Here is a 25,036-nt window from a genome sequence, read left to right on the forward strand (position 1 = left end):
ATGTTCAATAGAATTTTTCATGCTTTCTTCAGTCATGCGGCAAAGGTAAAGAGCTCAGGCAGTCTGTGACCCTGGGCCATGAAGCTGCTTTCAGTAACTATGAAAGGAGGGACTGTGAAGCTGGCAAAATACATGAAACATATAAGGTGTAGGATAATGGTATTAATAAGAAAAATTCGAATAAAGTCAGTTTCTTACAAATGAGGAAGAATTTTTTTAGTTTAGTGTTTAATAAAACTATATAAAAGAAACAAGAGAACACACATAAATACCATTTTACTTAAATATTTAGAAACATGTACTTATATTTTCAGCTTTCTTGCCCTTCAGGAATAGGGCTGGTAAACCTGTAAGAGCTCATGGTTACAGCCCACAAGACTTTTGTTCTCCTAACTTTTAGTTCTTGACATAATGTAGTAGATATCTTGCTAAACATAGCTTTCCCATGTAATAATGACAGTTGCAAGATAAACCACCACAAATAGCCAAAACGATCCCTCACATCCTTTTAATCTTTATATTTAATACAGTACTGTGCCAGACTGATCAGTTCCACAATATCCTGGTGCTACTGTAATTTATTAATATAATTGTGATGATAATTTTGCAACATTTTTTTAAAAAATGTTAAGGAAAAGAAAATAAACACGTTTTAATTTTTATTATTTTAATATACAAGACAATAAATATATTTCTTCAGTGTTTTACAGCAGTGAGGAGAAAATATAAATCTGTAACAAAAAATATATGGTCAGCATTTACAAACGATATGTTCAAACTACAAATATATGATTTCAAGATGTTTTAACAAATAAAAAGTCCTGAAGTGTTCCTTTGCAGATATGCACAAAACCAGAAGTATTTTTTAGCTTGCTTTACTGTTTTGGTAAAGAGTGCTATGAGTTAAGAAAAGTTAGTATGAACTAGTTAGTCACAGTACCTATGTTATTTTAAAAAGTTGAATAAATAAATTATTACAGTTATGCACAACTATCTGCAGAGTTTATTATAAGCAAATTGATTGGATTTTTTTCCCCTGTGGTTATTGTCCTCCTTAACATTTTAAAATAAAAATTTAATAGCCATGTCTATTTTTCTAGCCAAGGCTAGAATACAAGCTTATAACATGTAATTTACTGTATTGATCACTTAGACTTGGTATTCCTCTCTCCTCTCCTCTCCTCAGTACCCAGTCTGGTACATTTTAAAAACAAACATGATTTTCAGTCTGCTGATTAAAAGGTTTCCTCCTGAGTCTCAGATGAATAAGTCAGAGTGGAGTGCAATTGACAACACTTGAAAACAAAATGTGCACTTCAGAGGTTGTTCTGTAAAATCTTCAGTTTGGCTTTCTCTATTTACACTGGTGTTTGAACTGAAAGTGCCACAAAGGCAGTTAAACTTTCAATAGCTCAGGTATTTTAGATTATGCAGAAAATATATTTAGAATTGAAGAAACAAGTTTTCATTGTTATCTTGGTTTTGGAGACTTCTTTGGTTTACAGTTCTGAGTTCCTGAATAAAAAGTTCTTTTTCTTATCAAATACTTTTCTTATCACAGATGACAAAAATATAGAAATAGAGAAAAACTGTTCACAGAAGTTGTGCGTTTCATACTATTTTTACCCAAAGCATTTCTTCAAAGTTTCAGATTTTATTTTGTGCTCTTGATGAATTCAATACATCTAAAAGCATTAAGAAAACAAAGGAACCTGGAAATTTTTATGCATATTAACATTTATTTATTTATTTATATAGTTATTTATTTTAGCTCCAGAGACTCCAGTACACATTTTTAATATCTTTCTTTCCCAAAGTAGCATGAAATTCTCTGATACTTGTTGAAACTCGAGGATAGATTTTGTGACGAAAACCAGATATTGACTGCAAAAATGCAGGACTAAGAGTGGGTCTCTAACACCAGAGCAGTCATCTTTTAAAAGATGTTGGTTTTCAGAGAATACTAATTGATAGAGACTGAAATATATTTCAGCTTTGATGAAACAGTTATGTCATACTTTTAGACATTCTGTATCTTTTAACATGAAAAAGGGACAAGAAGTGGAAATGGCTCTTGAACTGGCTATTATGACTGACTATCCTCACAAGGAAATTCTTATTTTTCTTTTTTTTTAAGAAAAATGACAACTGACCTATAAAATTAGATTGGCTTTTCAGACCACCCTTTTGTCAAGTTTTGATAGTCTTCCAGTGTTAAGTTACTTGCTGTCACATTTCTCTGCTCTGTGAATGGTAGTGCATATAATGTCAATTTGTCTAATATCTTCCCTTCCTATTTTTTAAGCCAATAATGAAATTTATGTGCTCATAAATATGGTCGTTAAGTTCAGTTTAGAGCATTATTGTTGTTCCGTCAGGTCAGTTCTGTTGTATTCATCTATGTTGTTTCTCCAACAAACTAACAATCTTTCCAAGATCACAGAGCAAGGATACTGTCAGCCTTGAAGGTACATGGAAATTCTTGAAAAATAAGTCACATAAAAATGTAGAGGAAGTTTTGTGCAAAATTGAAAAATATGGGTGCATTCTTAATTTTCTATTTTCCATTTATACCCCATTTTTCCATCTATTTCATGTATTGAGGGCAGTAGCTGGAGAGATGAAGCAGTCTATGTCTGCTAGTTATCCATGTACTATACTACAGTTTGTCTTTTATGATGTTTTTTACATCCTGCTCAGTTACTGGAACTCAATGAAATAGTTTCACTCCCAAAAGAGACAGAATCACAGAATTATTGAAGATGAAATAGACCTCTGAGATCATCAAGTCCAGCCTATGACCTAACACTACCACACTGGCTAGACCATGGCACTAACTGCCCCATCCAGCCTTTCCTTAAACACCTCCAGGGATGGCAACTCCACCACTTCTCTGGGCAGTCCATTCCAAGTTCCATCTACATATCAAGTCCAACTGCAAACCTGGCACTGCCAAATCCACTATTAAACCATGTCCCTAAGCATCACATCTACAGGTCTTTTAAACCCTTCCAAGGATGGTGACTCAACCACTTCTGTGGGCAGCCTGTTCCAGTGCCTCCAGTGCTCTAAAAGAAGAAATTTCTCCTGATATCAAAACTCCCCTGGCACAACTTTCCTCTTGTTCTGTCATGTGGGAAAAGAGACCAAACCCTACCTTGGTACAACCTCCTTCAGGTAGTTCTAGAGAGCAATAAGATCTCCCTCAGCCTCCTTTTCTCCAGACAAAACTCTGTTCTCTCAGTTCCCTCAGCCTCTCCTTTTGACACTAGTGCTCCAGGCCCTTCACCATATTTGTTGCCCTTTCCTGGGCATGCCCCTCAATGTCATACACCCAAGGAATTTAAGGTAATGATTTTTAAAACTTATTACCTTTTCCATTTAATCTATCAGAACATATAAATACTGCAATTCATCAGAAAAAAACCCTGTTACGTTCAGTCATAATGACATTTAAAAATAACACCAACCTTCATCCAGATTTTATTTTGAGGAAGAAAGTGTTAACAGTGTTGAAGCATCTTCTTTTATCAGGATAAGCATAGTAAAAAACTAGCATGTAGAATAAAATAATCTAAAGCTTTGCATTTTACTTTAACAGGTTAGGTTATTTTCGTCAAGATAATTTGTTCATTGTATATGTGAGAATAGAAACAGAATGGGATTTCTGTCATCTGAAATAGTGGATACTGAAGCAAATAGTACCATAACCAAGCAGTGAGAAAAGTAATGCAGGGGTATGTATTAATAACAAAGCACAGAAATAAAAATAAGATTAGTTGGTGAAAAATTATTCCTGTCAGGCCTCGCATATGTTTAAGAGGATTGCTAGTAACACCTATGATCAGTAAGCTAAATATGGGAAGATAAATCTAACAACCAAAGTACCAGATGGTCCATGATCAGTAAAAAGTGATTAATTACAGGAATGTGTCCAGAATTATTTCATTGCTGTTACCTTGTCAAAACCTTTATAGAAATTTAAAAAACAAAACAAAAAAAACCCCAACAGCATATGTAAATCAATGACCAAAATGCTAGAAACTTGGCTAGAAATCATAATTTTGAAAAAGCACATAAAAATTGGCAAAGTTTATGAAACAAAATTTATTATCACAGGTAATAAAGAGGAATGTTAATACAATTCATGAGCTGTAAAAGAGGTCTACTTCAATGTACAGGAAGTCATGATCAGTTATAACAAAAAATTGTTGGGCAACTGTAGGTCACCGATCATTTTTTGATGCACTTATTGCCAATAACAAATTTAATATGAAAAGTAAAGAAAATTAAATTTGTAATAACATGCTGTTTCTTAACTTCTATTGATGTTAGTCAGAATATAGTGACTGATTAACTGATTTAGAAACACCAGCAGTCTGCCACTTGTCAGTGCAAATTTTCAGAATGTTGTCTCATATTTCATGCTCTGAAGCTGGACTTCATGTTATTTCAATGTGTGAAAAAACTGAGTTAAGAGAGCAGAAAATCAGCAAATTCTTTGTTTTTTAATTTTGTTTCCAAGTGTCAGGGAAAATTTCATCTATATTCTGTCACTCAAAAAAAAAAAAAAAAAAATTAAAAACATTAACCCCTTTACCTTCCTTTACTCAGCTTGAATTCACCATACAGTTGTCGAGATATTTCTCTCTAGGGTTTATCTACAGAGAGGTGCTTTAGGAAATTAATTCAAATCTAATAGTAAGTTTGATTTATGGAGGACTAGTTAAACATTAACAGCTCCATGTTTAGACATTCAAAATCAGAACTGAAGTAAATTAAAAAGGTTCTAATTCACCTGGAAATTAAGTGAATTAAATTCAATAAAGAATACTTTTCCAGGGAAGAAAAGTCACAATAAATGTTTAATGTAATCTAATTAATACATTTAATGTGTAATTTTGTTTAATTTGTATGAGCTTTCTTGATTGTTTTTATAGTCTCAGACAGTGAGGGCTAATCTGCATGGATCATTTATTAGAATATTTTATGAACTTTGGTGTGTTTCCTTCCATCTAAAAATGGAATTATATCAGGGATTTCCTAATTAAAAGCAACATTTCAAAACATTCATTACAATGATTAGTAATACTAAGCACTGCCAGAATCTCTCCACACACAAAAACAGTTAAACTATGTGATCTGAGGGAAATAAAAAAATCAGACAAATGGTTTTTGGTTGGTTTTTTTTTTGTGTGTGTGTGTCTTCACTTTTAGCATTGCCTACTATGTGAAGAAGTTTTCCTGTTTTGAAAAGAAAAATAACTTGGAAGCAGCTAAAAATTTACTAAGGAAAAAAGCAAGATCAATTAGTTCTCACTCTCAAATAGCCTTCCACTTTGAAAAATAAAAATTTCTGTCTGCTGTAGGCATTTAGGATGGTTCAGCCCTTTGTAACCAGTGAATTAATGTGAGGGGGACTAGGAATGTGTTTAAGGAGATGTACTTTTTAACTGTGGAATAAATTGCGAATTGTTTCTGGATATTTCTAGATATACACCCTATTATTTTCCACTATTCCTTTTGTGGGTGCTTATCTTCTTCTCTGCTTCAAATAATAATGGTCTAAATTGATCACAATTATAAAACACAGCAGAATTAATGGAAACATACTAGGTTCTTTCAGTGCTCAACTAGTATATTTATAGTGAAATATTTTAACTGTAGCATATTCAGAATGCAAATATTCATTAATCTCCCAAATGCCATCAGGTACTGTACATAATATGGCATTTAATAAAAAATAAAGAAAACATGCCATTTCACATACTATGACATAATTAATGAGGAGGATCTGGGCTATCAAATAAATAATTGCAGTGTATGAGAAGAAAGAAATACAGTTGGAAGGACTTGATGCTGATTGCATCATACACAATAAAGATTTTTTGCAAGCAGAAGCACATCTCACTGCTGCAGACTCTTCAGCACTTGCAATGTGACAGACTAGTAAAGAGGAAAAAATTCAGACCTAGCCCCAAAACAATTCAAGTTTTCTGTCAAATAGACATTCACGGTGATAAATGGCTATAGGCTATCACGAAACAAAAAAAATTACTATTCTCAGGTATTAGTAAGATTTTACAAATTTCTCATTCTTCTAAGCCAAAGTTGTTTCTGTTTGCTTTCTCTTTTCAAAACATAGGTTTTTCATTTATTTAAAAGTTTGGTATCTGAAAGCATAATATTTTAATCAGAATGGCCTGACTATGAATGGTTGATGTGAGTTTTGCTAACTTCTCTCATGTAGTTTTAATTTTTCTCATACATATGAAATCCCAAGAGCTAAAGAATTTTACAGGATCAAACATACCCATAGACTCAGCAAATCTGAATCATCCCACTGCCTTTGGGGTCTGTAGTGTTGTGAAAGTCTGATCTCACTGACCAGAATATGTCTCAAAAAGGAAAATTTTAAAATTAATAGCCCTGGCTAAGGTGGAGGAAGATGCTAATGTACTTGGCCTGGTCAGAGCTGACCAGGGGGTGACACCTGGAAAGAGATAAGAACTAAGCACTAATGGCTGGGTGGAGACTGCTCCCCTTTCTGAGGGCCAGCCTTCAATGCCAAATATAATTTCTATAATCTCGTGGATCCGTTATGGTCCAAGATAACATTAAAATTTATTTTTGTTTTGGATCCGTGAAACAAAGTCAAACTGTAGGAGGGTTGGGTGAAAGCAGATTTTATTTGACAACTGACACAGGCAAAATTATAGAGCCAGGCAAAAGAGGAAGAGAGGAAAAGAAGATATAACAGAGAGAAAAGTGGAGAAAAAAGGCAAGAAATTGGGAAGAATGAGAGAAAGAGAGATATAGTCACCACCAGGGGTCCAGTTGTCCAGAGATTTTCTTGAAGATGGTGTTGATCCTGGACAGGGTCCGATGCAAAATGGCGGTGGGTCAAGAGACGATGAAAGAGACACAGCATGGAGAGCCATATATATCCCTGAGTTCCTTTTGTTCTGAAGGGGCAGCTGTCAGTCAGCTGCCACAGAAGCCACGTTCATTAACATCAGAGCCATTGCAGACAGGAGGGGAGCTTTGGCAGAAGGGTGCAGTCTCCTACCTACTCATCAGTTCTCACCTACTTCCAGGCGCCACTCTCCACTTCTACCTGAGACAGGCACATCAGCATAAGTACAGTCCAGGTGGCTTCCTCCACCCTGGCCAGAATAATCGTGCCTGGAGGGACATCCCATCATTGAAGGCTGGCCCTCAGAAAAGGGGAGTAGTTCTTATCTCTTTCCGGGTGTCACCCTCTGCTCTGTTCTGGCCAGCCATGTCCTCCAGCCTAGCCAGGGCTATTCACTTTAAAATTGCTCTTTTGAGACAATTGCAAATCAGTGAGGGCAGACTCTGACAGGATCCAAAACAAAAATAAATTTTAATTGGACCATAACAAGTGTAAAACAATTTGTATAATGCTTTCAGACAAGGTGGCATTGGCAAACCCATTTGCCAAGGGAAGGAATTATTCCCCTCTATTTCATACTCATGATTCTGCAGCTGAAGTACTGGGTTCCTAAACAGGAAAGACAAAGGTAGCACAGAGAGCATTGAGTAGTGGAGGCTGGAGACATATCTTTTCTTATCCAATAGGTTAGAAGGCTGAAGTAGAATGTATTTCCTATCTTCAAGTCCCCATTTTTTGGTTGCAGGAAAGATGGAGCCAGACTGTGCTTGGAGATGCATAATAAATAGGAAACAGTCACAAGCTTACAATAAGGGGAATGTCCATGAGAACAAAGAGTTCTCCTTAGAAGGGTATTTATGGGTATTTTTGGATAGGTTCAGAGGCCTCAGGAGGTTTTGGGAATACCCATCCCAAAGAGAAGTCCTGTGCAACACTGTCAAATATTACTTGACTTTGAGCAGAAGGATGAATTAGGTGACCTTCAGAACTGCCTTCTAGCCTGAAACAGTCAAGCATGAAGCACACTATAATGAAGCAGATCTATGTGGTTTAAATCAGATTTTAATAATTCAGTGAAAACCTACGTTATTTCAGCATAAATCATGGATTGTTGTTACATATTTTTCTTCATGATGGCTGAGATAATTAATAATTTATTTATCTTTCTTTATCTTTCCTAAGGAAATTCTTATTTGTCTCTTCTGATCACAACTTTCCAAAACTAAACTTAAAATTTTAGAGATGATAGTGTGAAGACTTTTTCCCTTGCTATAAAGTTTCAACTGAATGGAAAAGCATTGCAAAAACAACAAAAAAAATTACATAGAATTCTGATTTAAAACAAATACGAAAGAAAAATTCTGGAAAAAATTAGCTGGAAAATCACACTTGTATAGTTTTAAAATAAAAATACAGTCTTTGATTTTGCAGAAATACATGTACGCTCCTGAAATTTCCAAATTACAAGGTATCCAGAAAGTTTGATGTTCACTAACACAACACAGTGATAGTCTTGTATTAATTAATTTTTCTCAGTTTTTTGTTGTACCTCACTGGTAGCATCTACATAGTAGATTTTTATTTGCTTAAACTTTGGTCAAGTGAATTTATCTTATTCTGCCTCTTCCAGAACAAAATGTTTGAAATGCAAGTACACTAATGAGTACCATAGAAAACTTGGGAATAGATTATCTTTTGTCTTTATTTCATTATAGTACAGAAGTTTTGGTCCACTCATTTCGTTTGTTTGCTGTTAATATACAAATGTGTTTCTGTTAGCTTCTCTCACAGTTTCAAGAACTAAGATCACATGTAGCATTTTTCATAAATACTATTTGTTGTTTTGTTATTTTATGAAGTAACATGCATGCCTAAGTAAGTAATTAGCAGTATATGATGAGTCATAGTGGAAAACTGACACAGTGGATATTATTTGATTTCCAGATTGTTTTAATTTATAAACTTGGTTCATAACTTGCTTTCTAGTGATTAAATAATACCTTACATTTCACATGCAGATGTCATAAAAGGAAATCTCAAAGCACTTCATATCAAGGACAACTGTTTCACTGCTTTGCCAGGATGTTTAGTATACATATTCAGTGTAAAAACAATGGTGTAAATGGAAAAGGGAAAGAATCATTATGCAATGTAGCTGTCTTAAAAGTTGAAATGGCATTTTGGCTTGCTTCAAATAATAAGATGCACAGTAGAAGTCAATGGCAACTGCTGGGGGGAGTGGGTGACTTGGTAGGGGCCTAGGTACTGACTGGGGTGAACTCACCACTTTTTATAATTATATTAATACAACACAAAATAATTTGAAAAGAAGGAAAGGAATAATATTTATTGTCCTCTTTGGAAACTGAAAGTTCTGCTGGCCAAAGCCCATCAGTAGCACAATGTGTGCTGGAAAAAAATTGTGGTGGATAGGGCAATTTTAGAGATATTCTGTAATTTGGATATAAATCTTTCCGGAGCTTGAAAACATAGATTTTTAAAAAATATTCTATCTTCAAAACCTGTCTGCTTTAATAGAATCAGACAGTTGTGAATTATTTAGATGCTGATTTGACCCCATATTTCATTTTGTAACTTTCTCGAACATGTTTAGCATTCAAAAATTATTCTCTTATGGCTGTCAGCGTTTTGATCTTGATCCTAGATGACCTACTTCTGCACTTATTATCACTGCTGAAAGTAGTCTAAGGAATAATCTTGTTTAAGTATTCAGCATTATGTACAAGTCTTATGACTGAACCTAAGAATGTGCAAACAAGAGGTGAGTTCCGAAAGGAGGACAACATTAATGATCAGGAAAAAAACTTGTCCTCAGAGTCTTGAAGTGCTGAGTCTGGGGAGAGAACCCTGGACTGTGATCTGTTAGTCCGCTAGTCTAACAGAAAATCAAATCTATATAAAGATCATAAACACAGAAAAAAAAATTTAAAAAATGGATCATGCTAATTTTAAAAGTAATTCTGTTTTCTTTCAGTTTTCCTTTCAGAGGGTAGTTCTGGGAATTAACAAACCTAGTGGCTTGAAATCTTGATGTAGTTTCTATCCTTCATGTACTCAAGGATGATTAGAACCATTTTTTTTTCTTTCCCTAATTGTCCCATTAGGTTAAATAGTTCATCTCGGTTCTTTGAACATTCACTTAGACAGGAGAAGTTTTTTGATATATCTTGTTTTTCAGTCTTGGCAGCTTTATAGTATCTATGGTTGGAAATTTAAGTTTGAAAAATTTATTGTCAAAATCAGATTCAGTACCTTAGAGAGGTAATTTGATTTCAAAACAGCTCATTAAAAGAGGTGCTGGTATCCCTGGACTTTAGCAAAATGGAGTTTCTTTCAAGAATATATATTTTGAAGCACTGTGCTTTAGAGAAAATGTTTGGCTTCATTGTGTTGTAGAAATGAGACTGTCACTGGTCTATTTTTTCCCTAGGAGATTCAAATGTATGTACAAGGTTTGGCTTGAGATGGAGCTTATGTCCTTCATAGCGACCCACATGATACCATGTTTTGGATTTGTGACTTAAAAAAAGTTGAAAACATACTGGTGTTTGGGCTACTGCTGATCATTACTTGTTCATCAAAGTTTTCCTTTTTTAAAAAATTATCTTATTCTTTTTTATTTAATCTTTTCCCCATTCTACACTTCCTTCTCTGCAGCAGGCAGGCCAGGAGTCTACAAGAAGCTGAGAGGGGTGTTGCATTAAAGGGGAGTTAACAAAATTAGCAGAAAATAAAACACCTCTGCAATCCAGCTGACCCCCAGATACTAGAGGTTCTGGAGGTGGCTGGGCTTAGATTATGAGTGATATCCAATATATCTTTATTAAACTGGAAATCAAGTGTCACACACTAGAGTTCGGTCATGCCCAGTCAGATTGATGGGAATGAATAAATAACTTAATTCCTTATTTTCCTTTGCTCATGTGCACAGATTTGTTTAACCTGTTAAAACATCTTTACCTTGAGTCACGAGTCTTTCCACTTTTGCTATTTCAGTACTCTCTTCCATTCTTCAACAGGGAGTGACTCGGTGACTGGGTGGGGCTTAGGTGCTGACCAGTGTCAATTCATCATTGTATGTTTCTATAATCTACATTTTGAGGTTTTAGCAGCTTATAGGGCTGCAATACTGGTATTTCTAGCACAGTTATAAAAGATATTAATGCTAAAATCTCTCATCACCTCCAGAACAACTGAAAAATCTCTGTGCTTTGACCAAACTAAATTTAAAAAAAAAAATCTTAAGAAAGCTTAATCAGACTCTTATAATAGCAGGAGAAAGATGTACTTTACATATCGGTGAGTGGGTAACATCAAAGGGAATGGGAAAAAATAAAACAGTTTGGATGTGAAGGCATTTGGACCAGAAGAAGATATCAGGAACAATAACAGGAGACTTTCTGAAGAGGTTCATAGAACTTCATCAGTGTCTGATGTGGAAAGACTTAATATATTTTGATTAGTGTTCTCCTTATTGGGCTTACTTTCTGTAATTATGTAGAAAGATGGAAAAAAATAAAAGCAATATCTATATTGGTTTGTTCTCTTATTATTTATGGAAGTCAAGTTAAAAGTTCTTAATCACATCTTTGAAGGTCACTTAAAGACCATTCTTTGAAGGGCACTTCAAATTGTGTCTGAACTACTGTGACCTTTTCTGTAATAGTCTCAGAGTAAGAGGTAATGTCCTAATGCTCTACTCAGAAATAGAATGTTAAACAGCAGTGGCTTGGGGAAGCAAAACGCAGCCTTTTTTGCAGAAAAGGGAAGCTTATATTCAGATAAGCAAAATTTTTAGACATTTAACTTGGGAAAAAATAAATCCTTTATTGTACTGTGAAAATATCTAGAGAAAATTAGGTCTTTTATGTGACTAAAGCAAATGTCTCCTGTGTCGTCTTACTTATATTTCCTTATATTATGCATCTTTTGCTAAAAAAAGAACACACTAAAAAAATTGTAAATATGTTCTAGAATAATGTTTCATAGGCAAGTTATTCACCAGTTTCTTCTGCATTTATGATACTGTCAATGGGTTATTTTGTTAATGTGCCCTTTTGAAAAATGCAGTAATGTTATAGCCACAAGGGATTATGAATGAGGAAGAAAACATGAAAATTTTACAGGGAATAAAACATTGTCTTGAAGTAATGGTATTAATAGAAATATACAGAAATAAATGGATATACTGTATGATGGAAGGAATACTACTTTTCTTCATGCCTTACTTTACTCTAGTGAACAGAATTTGATATTGTTACAAGTTCCAGAAGTATACAAATTTGCAGCATGTTATCTTGATAATATGAGAAATCAGCAATGAAAATATTCAAAGAGCACAACATGTGGGTAAAGGGACAAGGAAAGGAGAAAAAAGGAAAAAAAGCCTTTGTGAAAAGTAGAGCAACTAGACAACATTAAATATGTAGAAAAAATGCAAAGAAGAATGACTGAAAGAAAACAGTGAAAAAGGAGGTGTGGCTGATACATCAGAGGGTTGTGTTGCCATCCAGAGGGACCTCAACAGATTGGAGAAATGAGCCAGCAGGAACCTCATAAAGTTCAAAAAAGGGAAGAGCAAAGTCCTGCAACTGCACAAGAGCAAGCCCAGGCTGGAAAGAAGTTTTGCAAGAAAAGAACCTCAGGGTCCTGGAGTGCACCCAGTTGAACATGTGGCAGCAATGTGCCCATGCAGCAAAGAAGGTGAGTGATATCATGGGTTAGATTAGACAAAGTAATGGCAGCAGCTGGAGGGAGGTGGTAGTTGCCCTCTGCTGAGCACTGCTGAGGCCACACCTGGAGTACTGGGTCAAGTGAAGTCTTAGGGTGAATCTTATTTGTGTTTCTAAAACTCAAAGGAGTGTGCAAACAAGACAGAGCCAGACTTTCTTCAGTCATGCCCGGTGACAGGACATGAAACAATGGGTGAAAACTAAAACTGGGGAGGTTCCCTTTGAACATCAGGAAACACTTCCTCACTGTGAGGATGACTGAACACTGGTGCAGGCTTCCCGGGGAGGTTATGGAATCTCCATCCCTGGAGATACAAAGGAGCTTTCTGGATATAGTCCCATGCAATTAGCTCTAGGTGACTCTGAGTAGGGCGGTTGGACAAGATGATGTCCATATGTCCTTTTTGACCTTGACACAATATCTGTTAGGCAACACTTTAACTGTTCTTTCTGAAAAATCACTTCACTTTCAATACACAGAAAAATATTTATATTAGCTTTAAAACTGTCCACTGTATTTCTTCCTTGGACTTCTCATTGTGTTCTCCTGACATGTTTCTTTGTCTCTAGCATTTCAGTTTCTTTGGTGCACAGATTGCCTTTTCCTATTCTGTGCAACTGTTAATGCTTTACAGTTAAGGAGTAATATTAGAGTCTGAGGTCTGGCTTCCATTTTCATGCAAGACACACCATCTAGACAAGAGAATATATGTATTGGTATAAGGACAGGAATTAGTGTTCTCATTTGTGATTGGCTAATGGCACTGTAGAGTGATTTGTAAACCCGATTATGCCTAGGTTAATTTATTTCAAGAGCACAGTGCCAAGACTAAAAGAAGAATCAGCCAACAAAAACATCACTTCATCATGTAGATAACTCACATCAACTTTTTTTTTTTTTTTTTCACTTTTAGCTATATTAAAATATTTTAAAAATAAAGTCCTTGAACAAAGAACATCATGGTGATGGTTCAAGGCTCTATTTAGCTGAAAATTATTCATACCCAATAGAAATGACATTTTAGTTTTAGACTGCCAAAGTGAACTTTATTAGTATGTCATTAATCATTGTCTTGGAGGTGACACCTGGGGAAAATGATTTAGTGGAGATTAGAGCACTCAAATGTAACACTGAAAATATCACATTTATTTCCAGCACCAATCAGTCAATGAAACACATATTAACAAAAAAATGACATTTATATACATTTAAATCTTCTCATGACAAAATGCACTGCTTTCTATTCAGGAATATTTTCTTTTTTTTTTTTTTTATATTTTATATTGAGATTATAGTTCATGTAATAATCTACTGATATCAATGTATTTGATTTAAAATATGTGTAATAAAACCTATTTCAAATAAGATAGAAATTGGAAAGTTGTGCCAAAGAGAACTTTTTTTTGAAAAAAGAAGCATTAAAAAAAAATATCCACCTGTTCACATAGTCTACGGGCATTGTCACATAGCCAATATTTAACACAAAAATTCTGAAATTCTTTTCAATTATTTAGACTTTGCTGATGTAGTAGTAGTAGTAATAAAAATAATAATAGTAATAATAATTAAATAAACAACTTATGATTTTTTACTCTGAGGTTAAAAAAAAAATTATTTGAAATCCTCCCATGAAAGAAATGGGATCAAAGTAAGGGCACATCACTTCTTATCTTTCAAAAAGAAAAAATTATATTTTTGTCATGTGACTTAGAATAAACAATAAAATTACTATGTTTCCTTCCATTCCCATCTGTTAACACTTGTCTCAATCTCATCTTTCCAGGACAGGGGTTGCTACAATCTTATGGTTTCTAACTCAACTTTTTTCCCCCTATTTTTTCCTGGAAAATCATTGTTACAACCAAAGAAAGCAGAATATATTTTTTTTTTCTAAAGGAGATATTATATTGTTTTTACTAGAGGACAAGGAAATCAGCTGTTTACTACCCTTTAGCTTTTTTCAACATGAAATACTGTCAATTACAAAAGGAAATAAACCATTAAGTAACTGAAAAATTAAATCAAGCATATTTAGCATAAACATTTACAGTTTTGCAAATAAAACTTGAAATATTCAATCCTAAATGTTACTGTATGTTATATGATTATTATTTTTTCATGTTAATGAACATTGTTATCAGATCCTTAGTGGAAAACTTAAAAAAAATCTCACTATGTGCTCTATTTTAAATATTTATTATCTTTTCCATTCTCCCCTCTTGCACTGATGTAGTGGGTAGAAATATAATTTCTTGGTAATGTTGGAAAAGCATGTCTGTAAAAGACTGTATTTACTAAATGTTATTGAGGTGCATACTATTTATTCCACAGTTACTATGATGCAAACCAGATATAAAGGCTGGGTGTATTATATATATGCAAAATAATTAGACGTATCAAGAGGACAGATTAATAAATAGAGAACTTTAAATATATTCTTGTTTCAGAGAGAAATTGAATGTTCTTTATAAAAATGAATGGCTAGTATGGAATCTGTGAAATAAATATGGTTCAGACCTTTTAGCATGTAGAAGCAGTTCAAGAAAGTGAGAATGAATTGGTATCTATGACTTTGATTTAGAAGGTACAGATGAAAAATAATAGTACCCACCTAGTCTCTCTAGTCAACAAAACATGAGCTCCCTGGAACACCCTGGTGTTGAGGCATATTTGCTTTGCTACACTTCACAGTAAGCATTGCCACCAGACATCAGGAGTCCACAACAGGAGGAGTTTGAATAGCTATAACTACAAATCAAAAATTTATTTGAGAAACAAACATTTTTTCTTCCTAAAGACAGATCCTTATTATCCACAAGCCTGCTTTTCCTCATGCTGGCAGCATGAGGTTCTGTAAAAAATAAACATTTTTTTTGCCTCAATGAGTATTTTGGGAATATGAGATGTCTAGCTGAAAGTCAATGACAGAAAGCACTGGAAACTATAAAGGAAAATGAGTGATTACAAGTCATTGAATGAAGAAGTGGCAACCTGAGGTCTGATTTGATCTAAAGCAAATACTTCCTAAATGTAACTTTTATTCATGGCACTAAAAGCACATTTCCTGTCTCCACTCCTCATCACTGAGAACTCAGCAATGTTGCAGGTTTAGATGAAGACAAAGTGCTCTTTGGGGAGAAGCAGCAGAGGTCGATTTTGTTGTTTGCCCTTTCAACCAGACATAGGCTTCCCTTATTGCTGAACTATTCAGTCCTTCACCAGCCTAGAAAAGGCACAACTGCTCAGAGAAGTAATTCCCTTTCCTTTAAATGGGGTTGGAGGGTTTCCGTCAGCTCCAATGAGCCCATTTTGAACAACTGATCAATGTTCTGAGCCTTACTTTTCGCATTGGTTATAGACGACCTATCAAGTTTGTAAAGCAAAATGCTCTTAACTAAAGGTGTTTTATGAACACTCAGCAGAATGATACATGCTGAGAAGGCAAACCAGCAAAAATTATTTCTCTTGAAAATAATGAAGTATCTGAAAAGTGGTAGAAGCAAGTTTCTTTGTGTCTTTCTAGTGGTGCAGAATGATTCTAAAAAACCTCACCAGAAAAAAAAAACAAACAAGCAAACCTACAGAAAACTGTATTTTAGCCAAAATGAGAATATACTCACACAGAAAACAGCACATTAGAACTCAGAGCTGACCCCCTGGCCAAAAGAAACAAATCAAAGATATTTCAGGGTATGATAAGTATTAATATTTAACTGAACCTATTGTGCTTGAGATAAAGGTCAGGAAATCTCTTACAGTACCATTATCATAAATGTGAAATCTAGCATGGACGGAGCCTGAAACTGTATCTAGCTGCCATGAGTTGCTACAGCAAGCTGTAAAAGTTGAAAATGAAGTTCAATGAAGTCAGACGTAAGGAAACTGAAGTTAGAACAAGAATCTTTGTTCATTTTACATTATTTTATCAGGCATATTTAATTTAAAAAAAAAAAAAAAGTTAATAAAATAAAATTAAATGGTTTTCTTTTGTCCATGTGGGATTCGCTAAGTGTTTTATACATCCAAATGCATTTTGTTATGCTTCAAAATGAGGTAACTTCTTTTCTAAGAATTCATTATTATTAGGGAAGCAGTAATTAATAGGTTGCATGGCTTCTAACTATAAAATTAACTTTTAAGTGAATATTGAAGATGAATACTGGTATGCAAAACAGACAGCATGTTGCCTTTGGGCTCTGTGAAATTTTTTATATTTAAAAAATATAGTATTTCCCCTATTCATCTGTGAATCAAGATATTTTTTGGCAAACCATGCTGCTTCAGCGTATTTTCCCCCTACCCCTCTTTAAATCATAATAATACCTTTTTGCACCACTCTTTTCTCACAAAAAAAGTCCTGAATCTTGTTTCCTGAGAATTTTCTTCTCGGTGACTTTCATCCTTTCTAGTTTCAGAGTTGCAAACACTTCTTCTGAAAAGCAACAGTTCAGCAAAATGTTGATTTATTTTTGGCTTCCCACTTACTCTTCAGTTTGTGTAATGTAATAGCCATATCCACGTTCGACTACTCTCTTTATAGCTACTAACATACAGTATGCATTAGAAATGAGCTCTGGTGGTCTAAAGGCTCTGCATTTATGTGACTGGAAACAGACACACCAGAAAATGACAAAAATCCAGTACCTGTAAAACTGCAGGGGATAATCTTTGCAGTTTGTTATTATCTCTGCAACATAAAAACACCTTGCAAACTGAGATTCTGTGTTAACACAGAATGTACCAAAATATGTAATGCAATCATCAAATGTACTGCAAGTAATGAGAAGGAAGGAAACAAGATCAAAAGAGAGAGGATGAGAGGTATACCAAGCTCAAGAGAGATTTAGGGATAGCTGAACGGGCATCTCAAGGATTATGCAACTCCCATGACAGTAATGGTTTAACCACATGATTGTTCACCAATACTTGAAGGTAGTCCCAGGTTCAACTTACTTTCTGTAGTTTAATAAAGTTTTTTCTCTATTTTTTTTAAAGGGATTCTCTCCATGTGATATTTTTGTAACAAAAATGGTATGTGTTGCAGTTAGTGCTTTACCTTTATATTCTTCACATGGTCCTTTTGCAAGTGGCCTTCAATTAAGAAGACATCTGAACTGTACAGTCAGATTTCTTACAATAAAATTTCTAGTAAGAGACTTTACAGTGGAAGTTGTGGGCAGTTTTCACACTGCAGATTCTGTCTTTTTCCCATTTCAGTTCTCATTAATAATAAAATGAATATTAAGTCTATAGGTTTCTGTAGTTTGATATCAGCAGAATTATACAGGCTTTTAAAGAGTGGAAGAAGATTCAGAATTTGGCCCACAGATCACCCTCTTTATTTTATATACTCAGGAATACCAGTCAGAAAAAAAATATGAGCCTCTAAATGTAGCTTTTTTATCCAGTGTGGGTCATTTGACTTTTTATTAATCACAGTTTGATTGCTCCTGCCAGCATCTTAGGTGGGTCCAAAGAAAAATAAAATAAAATAAAAAAAAATAAAATAAGAAAAGAAAAGAAAAGAAAAGAAAAGAAAAGAAAAGAAAAGAAAAGAAAAGAAAAGAAAAGAAAAGAAAAGAAAAGAAAAGAAAAGAAAAGAAAAGAAAAGAAAAGGTAAAATGGAAATTATTATACTGTTGCAAGCCAGCGACAAATTGACAAATTGACTGAGGGTTTAACAGAAACTGATTTCTTTACTAGATCTCTTATTTTCATTTTTTAAACACAGAAACCTCCATCCATTTTTTTAAATTGGGGCACATTTTCTCTAGAGTAAGCAAACTAATAGAGTATATTGAGCAGTAGCATAAAAGAACACCTGTGCTGTAATGAGATAACAGATTTCCCAAATGAGTATAGAAATGGAACATATTCCCTAACTAACCTCTTTACCTTATTGAAAGAGATAAGAAATTATGGCAGTGGTAGTTGAGATGAGAGCATTTATGGGATTTTCTTAATCCTTTGGTAAATTATAAGATCATGTATTGTTTTGCTTCAGCAGTCAGAATGAAAGAGGTCAAGGGACAAACAGATGATTTTAGAAGTATCACATAAAGACATTTTTTGGTATCAATGGGAAGTTTCACTGCTCACTACCCACAATCAAAGCAGGGAATTGTACATAGATGGGAAACAAATGCCGAACACATGATAGAAAATTGCTGCTCTAACCCTCTCTAGTTACAGCTAATTTCTTGGCAGAAATCCAGTTAACAGCTTGTTGAATTTTCTGATGATTCAGAAATTTGAACAAGTAGTTAATGAAGACTGCAAACATCAAAAGGAGTTCAGGTAGATAAGACTCAACTGTATAATTGGCTTTACACATGGAAAATGAAACCTAACATAGAAGAACTTAAGGTATCATGCATATAGTTTCAGGAATATAGTAAGTAAAAAACTGAAGGGGACTCCTCTGAAAGGTTTTTATAAGTGGATTTAAATTTAAATGGATGGTGAAGACTAAGCTTAAAAGGTTTACAGAGTGTTGGGTTGGAGCTGATGTGGAACACACCCGCATGCAATAGCAGTGAAAACCGTGCCATTTTTCTAACACATTGAAAGTGCTTATCAGAGAAGATAGGCGAATACCAGTTCCAGTGCTGCAGCACAAAATTTACAGTACATAGATTCAGTTCAGAACAATTACACAATATTTCCTCTGAATTTGGAGAGTGTAGGATTAAATCTGACCTTAATGACAGTAAGGGCTTTTGAAGATATCAACACTGATACTTTGTTTAAAAACGATGTTGAGCTGTGTTGAGCGAATACTTTGCAATTGTTTATGAAGTGATTTGGAAGCACCCTGGACTTTTTATAAACTCAGATAATTACTTTAAAAATTACTTTACATGACAGAAAATATTTTTGACATGCCAGGGATCTTTTGGTGAGTGCAAGAAGTAAAATGATGATGTCAAATGTCCTTTGTGTGTATGTGTGTAGATATCCACAGACATGCATATAAGCATGAATGTGTATATCTGTGCACTCATTTGTCTATTTATTTATGTGTATATACTTTATTTTTATATACACCTGTCTTCTGTAACCGCTCCTCACCTTGCCTCATCCTCTTTAAAGATTTAGGAAGAAAGGCCCTGATAGGCAGCCCAGCATATTACTACAGCCACCTAACTGAAAGATTGAAAATATAAAACTGCAGCAATAGTCAGAAGCAATCAGAAAAAGAATAGCTCTGAGAGGCCATGATCTTTTTAATAAATGGACAAATAAGAACATTATCATAATAGAACTCTACATGCTCTAGTGCATACTAAACCTGAATATACCAAGAGGCTGGCTTTCTTTTCATGTGATGAAATGTATTCAGCAATGTGAGCTGGACAGAATATGAACCTCAGGGGGATCCATGGCATCACCAGAATGGACACAGAAATAGAGAGGTTATAGTTAGGGCTGGTGAATTTTGTAAAAAACTACCTATCTTACTACAGAAAATAATAAAATTTTGGGGTTTATATATTTTTCCCCATCACACAAAAATTCTCAGGATACATTAAAACTTTACCTTGGAAATTACAAAGACCTGAAAAAAAAAATTCTGGGATGATAATTTCCAGTCTAGAGTTTTTTATTAAAGAGATATCACTAGCAAAGCCCATAGGAGAGTTTTTTGAAAAATAATCCTCCCCCTGAATCAGTATAGATTAATTCATGGAACTCAAATGTCTTCCAGATGGAAAAAGACAGATGTCTGCCTGAGCTCATCAGCACAAAATACCTTAGCAAGAAATGTAATCTTATTGTTATTAAACATTCAAGAGGCCTTAACAAAAAATGCAATCTTAGTATCAACATTTAGATATCTGCTGATTTCCTGTCTTGTAAGCAGAGCTGATTGAATGTTTTTTTCAATTGGAAAATGGAAAAAAAAAAACAACATAACTATATATTTTTTTAAAATCTTTTTTTTACTGAAATGAAGACATTGTTAAATTAAGAAGTATTTATTCGTATATACATATATAAAAAGACAATGTTTTGAAGAAGTTTAAATGATTGTGCAGAAGTAACATTAAAACATTATATGAAGTTTAGGCTTAAAAATTATTTTACTATTTATAATACTGAATTATATTTTTTTTCTGGGCACCAATGTTTTTAATAATCATGGTTCAGGTTCAATCTCATCAGTGATTACAGATAAAGTAATTACTTGGTGTTGTTTCTAGCCTAAATGAAGAATTGAGGCTATATATTTCTATTCTCTCTATGAGGAAGATTATTAAGTGGTATGATGGCTAGATTTTCATTCCCAGCAAATCCTCAGCTGTGGTCAGCAATATCCCATCTTGAATGTACAGCAGTTTCAATTTTATGATAGGCAAAAGGAATCATACATTATTTCTGTAAACTAGAAGGATTCTAAAGGGTTATTAGAAACAGCTGAACTTGATGTCATACTCCCCATCTGTTACTGCAGATGCTCCATTCCAATGTGAATATTCAAGTAATTTGGAAAACATTTTTTTTCTTGTAAGGAACATTCAGAAGATGGAAGAAAGATTCCACAGCTTTTTTATTATAAGCATGCTATGGTTATTTATGTTACAATGAACGTAAACAAACATACTAACAATGCAGTGCAAGGCAACAATATTCTTAGCATTATTTTTAGTTCACATTTTCCCATTCAGCCTACAATATACTATCTCAAATTAAAATATTTTGTAACTACTGTTTTAATTTAATTAATTTAATTTGAATATTTTTTTATTTTAAAATTACCTAAAATTATCAAGAAACTGTAGAATATCCCAGACTGGAGGAGACCTCAGAAGATCACCTGAAAGGGAAAGGGAGACTAGACGGGATGCTCTAGCATAATCTCCAGATGTGTCTTTAAAACCTCCAGTAATGAGGATTCTACCACAACACTAGGGAGGTCATTCCAGTGAATTCTGTACTGTAAAAATTTTCATTCTTATGTAGCTATAAATACTCTCCCAGTGCAGCTTTAGAGCAACTAAAATTCTCAGAAGGGTGGAGAACCTCCCCTATGAAGCCAGACTTAAGAAGTTGGTGTCGTTCAGCCTGGAGAAGAGGAGGCTCTGAGGTGACCTTATAGCAACCTTCCAATATCTGAAGGGGGCCTACAAGAAAGCTGGGGTAGGGATTTTTACATGGCTGTGTAGTGAGAGGACAAGGGGAAATATTTGTTAGCAGGAGGCGAACTTCGTAGTGATGTTAGGCTCTGAATGAGGACAGGATGAGTAGAGAACTGGCCTCAACCAGCACGGCTGCTGACCTGCTTCAGAATGAGCCATTTGCCGGTCTCAGGCCCCACCTTTTATTGGCCCTTGATCTTTGAGCATGCGCACTTGGGCCAGCCCTAACTGGGCACAGGTGAGGCTGAGCACCAACTGAGCTCATTACTCGGCAGGTCCTGGCACCTGTTGCCTACAAATATTCTTTCCTGTGAGGGTAGTGAGACACTGGCACAGGTTGCCCAAGGAAGTTGTGCCCCCCCCCCCCCCCCCCCCCAAGCCCCCCCACACCCTTGTGGGAGTGTTCAAGGCCAGGTTGGATGGGGCCTTGAGCAACCTGGTCGAGTGGAAGATGTCCCTGCCCATGCAGGGGGGTTGGAACTAAATGACGTTTTATGATCCCTTCCAACCCCAGCTATTCTGTTATTCTATGATCCACTGTGTTTTCTCTTTAATAGCTTCTTGGGAAGACAGCCTTCATCCTCTTTGTAGCTGCTCTTCATGTGCTGGAATATTGTGAATTTTCCTCATAAGGCAGATTCTCTAGCACTTGCATCATCTTTGTGTCCCTCCTTTGTAACCTTTTCTGCCTTTCCATACTTTTCTTGAATTGTGGAGACCAGAACACAATACTCCAGGTGTTGCCTGATCACTTCTTCAGAGAGTGGGATGAGCACATCTCTATCTCTGCTAGTAATCCCCCTGCAGATGCAGCATAGGATCCCATTTACTGTTGTTGCACTGCTGACTTCTGTTCAGGTGGTCTCCACTAGGCTTCCCAAGTATTTTGTTCTAGATGCAGGATTTAGCACTTGTCTTTGTTAGACTTCACACTATTCCTTCTCACCCACACTTCCATCCTGTCCAGGTCTCTCTCTAAGGTGGCTCTCCCTTCTGACATGTTCACTTCACTTGGTGTTGAGTTTCATGTCATCAGCAAACTTTGTGAAGGTGTTTTTCAATCCCATCATCCAGGCCCTTTATGAAGATTCTGAACAGTGCGGGGGACCCAACTTATGACGGGTTTCCAGTCTTTGTAGAAATGCTTGATCTTCAGCCTTTGAGTACAGCCTGTTAGTCAATTTCCTACCCATCCTGCAGACCATCCACCCCAGCTCTATCTTGCCAGTTTCTCCAGGAGAAGCTGAATGCTCTGCTGAAATACAGGTAAACAACACCCACTGCTCTCCCCATGTTGACATAAGACTTATTTGCTGCAGAATCTGATCAGTTTAGTCTGGTATGATTTATCCTTGGTAAATTTAGTTTCTATAGGATGCTGAAATTATATTTATTTTTTGCATCAATTCTCTCTAAACAACGCAGCATTGAAAAGAAAACAACAAAGGATTTAATCTGTCTTTTATGTATTTTAATATGTGTTTAAAAAGATCTTTGTTTCTGACATTTTTGTGATACTAATTTTCACTGATTCTTTCAGTTAAATTACAGCTTTTGAAGATCTTTCAGAAGTAAAGGTTACTTCTGGAGTATGTGCTTTTCAAATTACATGTTTTGATACCTATTTCTTTGCAGTTATATTCTTAGTCAGTGGGAAGAACACATGCATTAATATATTGATCGTCAGATGAAGAGTAAAATGTGTCTCCATAGAGTGCTGGGCTGACTCTGCAGGTCTACAGCAATTGTCATATACTCCTAGTAACTGCAGCACTGCCATATTGACCTAAAAATATGCTGTGGACATGACTGGGGCTTTAGCAGATAGGTGGGCTAATTGAAAACCTTAGAAATTTTTAAACAAATATTTAGATTTTTTCACAAATATCTGGAAAAATTTTCCAGTGAGAAAAACCCAAAATATATAGTAGCTGCTAGCTGCTATTATCTCTTTTTTTTTGTTTGGTTTTTTTGGGGTTTTTTTTTTTGGGTTTTTTTTGTTATTTCTTTGATTTGCATACTATATTACAGACTGTCATTTTGTTACAGAAAATACAGAAGCAAATAAGATAGATAATAAGAATTATATTAGTGTAAAAAAAAACCTGTTCGGAAGTCAATACTGTGTGTTCATAAACTTTTTTTATTCACCTTCTTTGATCTTAAAATTAATATGCTTGTCTCTATCATGAAGCAGAGTTTCTTCCACTACTTGAATTTATTGAAAGAGTTGACATACCTTTGGTTGCTGCCCTTCTCTGGTGATACTCAGTGTTATTCAATATTTTGTCAGCTACTAGTAAAAGTTTCAGGGGCAGATGCAAAGTGTCACTGAGGAAAATATAGGCAACATAATATATCCATTAGGTTTTACTCTAAAGTTCATCAGCTAAAAATATATTTTAGAACTTTAGACAAATTTGCTGTTTCTTATGAACTCATTACAGTGATTATGTTAGCTGAAGATTTACTTGAAACTCACCCTAAATTTTCTTTAAATCCTCAAACATACTAATCCAGTATATTGCTGATTTTGAAAGATTGTTTCTACTTTCAGAGCACTGACTTTTTGTTTAATAATTCCCTGGAATCAAAACAGGCTTTTCTCAGGGTCTTCACATGTGACCCTTTTAAACATTGATACACTTTAATCCAGTCCACTTTCATCCTTGAAGAAGAGGAGTGAGTATATTCAACACTTACAGCCTTTCTATTAGGACTCCTAATCCCCAGATAAGCATTGTATCCCCCCCATACACACACTGTTTCTGCTCAGGGTTGCAGACAATATGCCAGACCTGGGCTTCTGATAAGGTGTATGACTGAACCACTGCACATCTTAACACATAACTAGCCCCTCTGCTTATGCATCTTAATTCCTTGATGGCCTGTTTTGAAAAATATTTTTATATATTTATATGTTCTTTCTAACATCACACAACTATATCATTGTTTTGTTACCACTGTTATGTTTCATTACATTGTTGCATTTTTCATGTTTATTAATTTAAAATGGACATGACATGAAATTTTCTTCCTGTCTGGTGGGTTAACTGTGATTAACATCCAAAACACCACTGAAGTGTTTTCTTACCTTCCCCCTCAGTAGGGTAAGGGAGAAAATAGGAAGAATAAGAGAAATAAAGCTCATAGGTTGACATAGAATCATGAGTTTCATTTTGGTTGGAAAAGATCATCAAGTCCAACAATTAGCCTAGCACTGCCA

This window comes from Heliangelus exortis, chromosome 2 (genome assembly GCF_036169615.1).
Source record: "Heliangelus exortis chromosome 2, bHelExo1.hap1, whole genome shotgun sequence".
NCBI lineage: Eukaryota > Metazoa > Chordata > Aves > Apodiformes > Trochilidae > Heliangelus > Heliangelus exortis.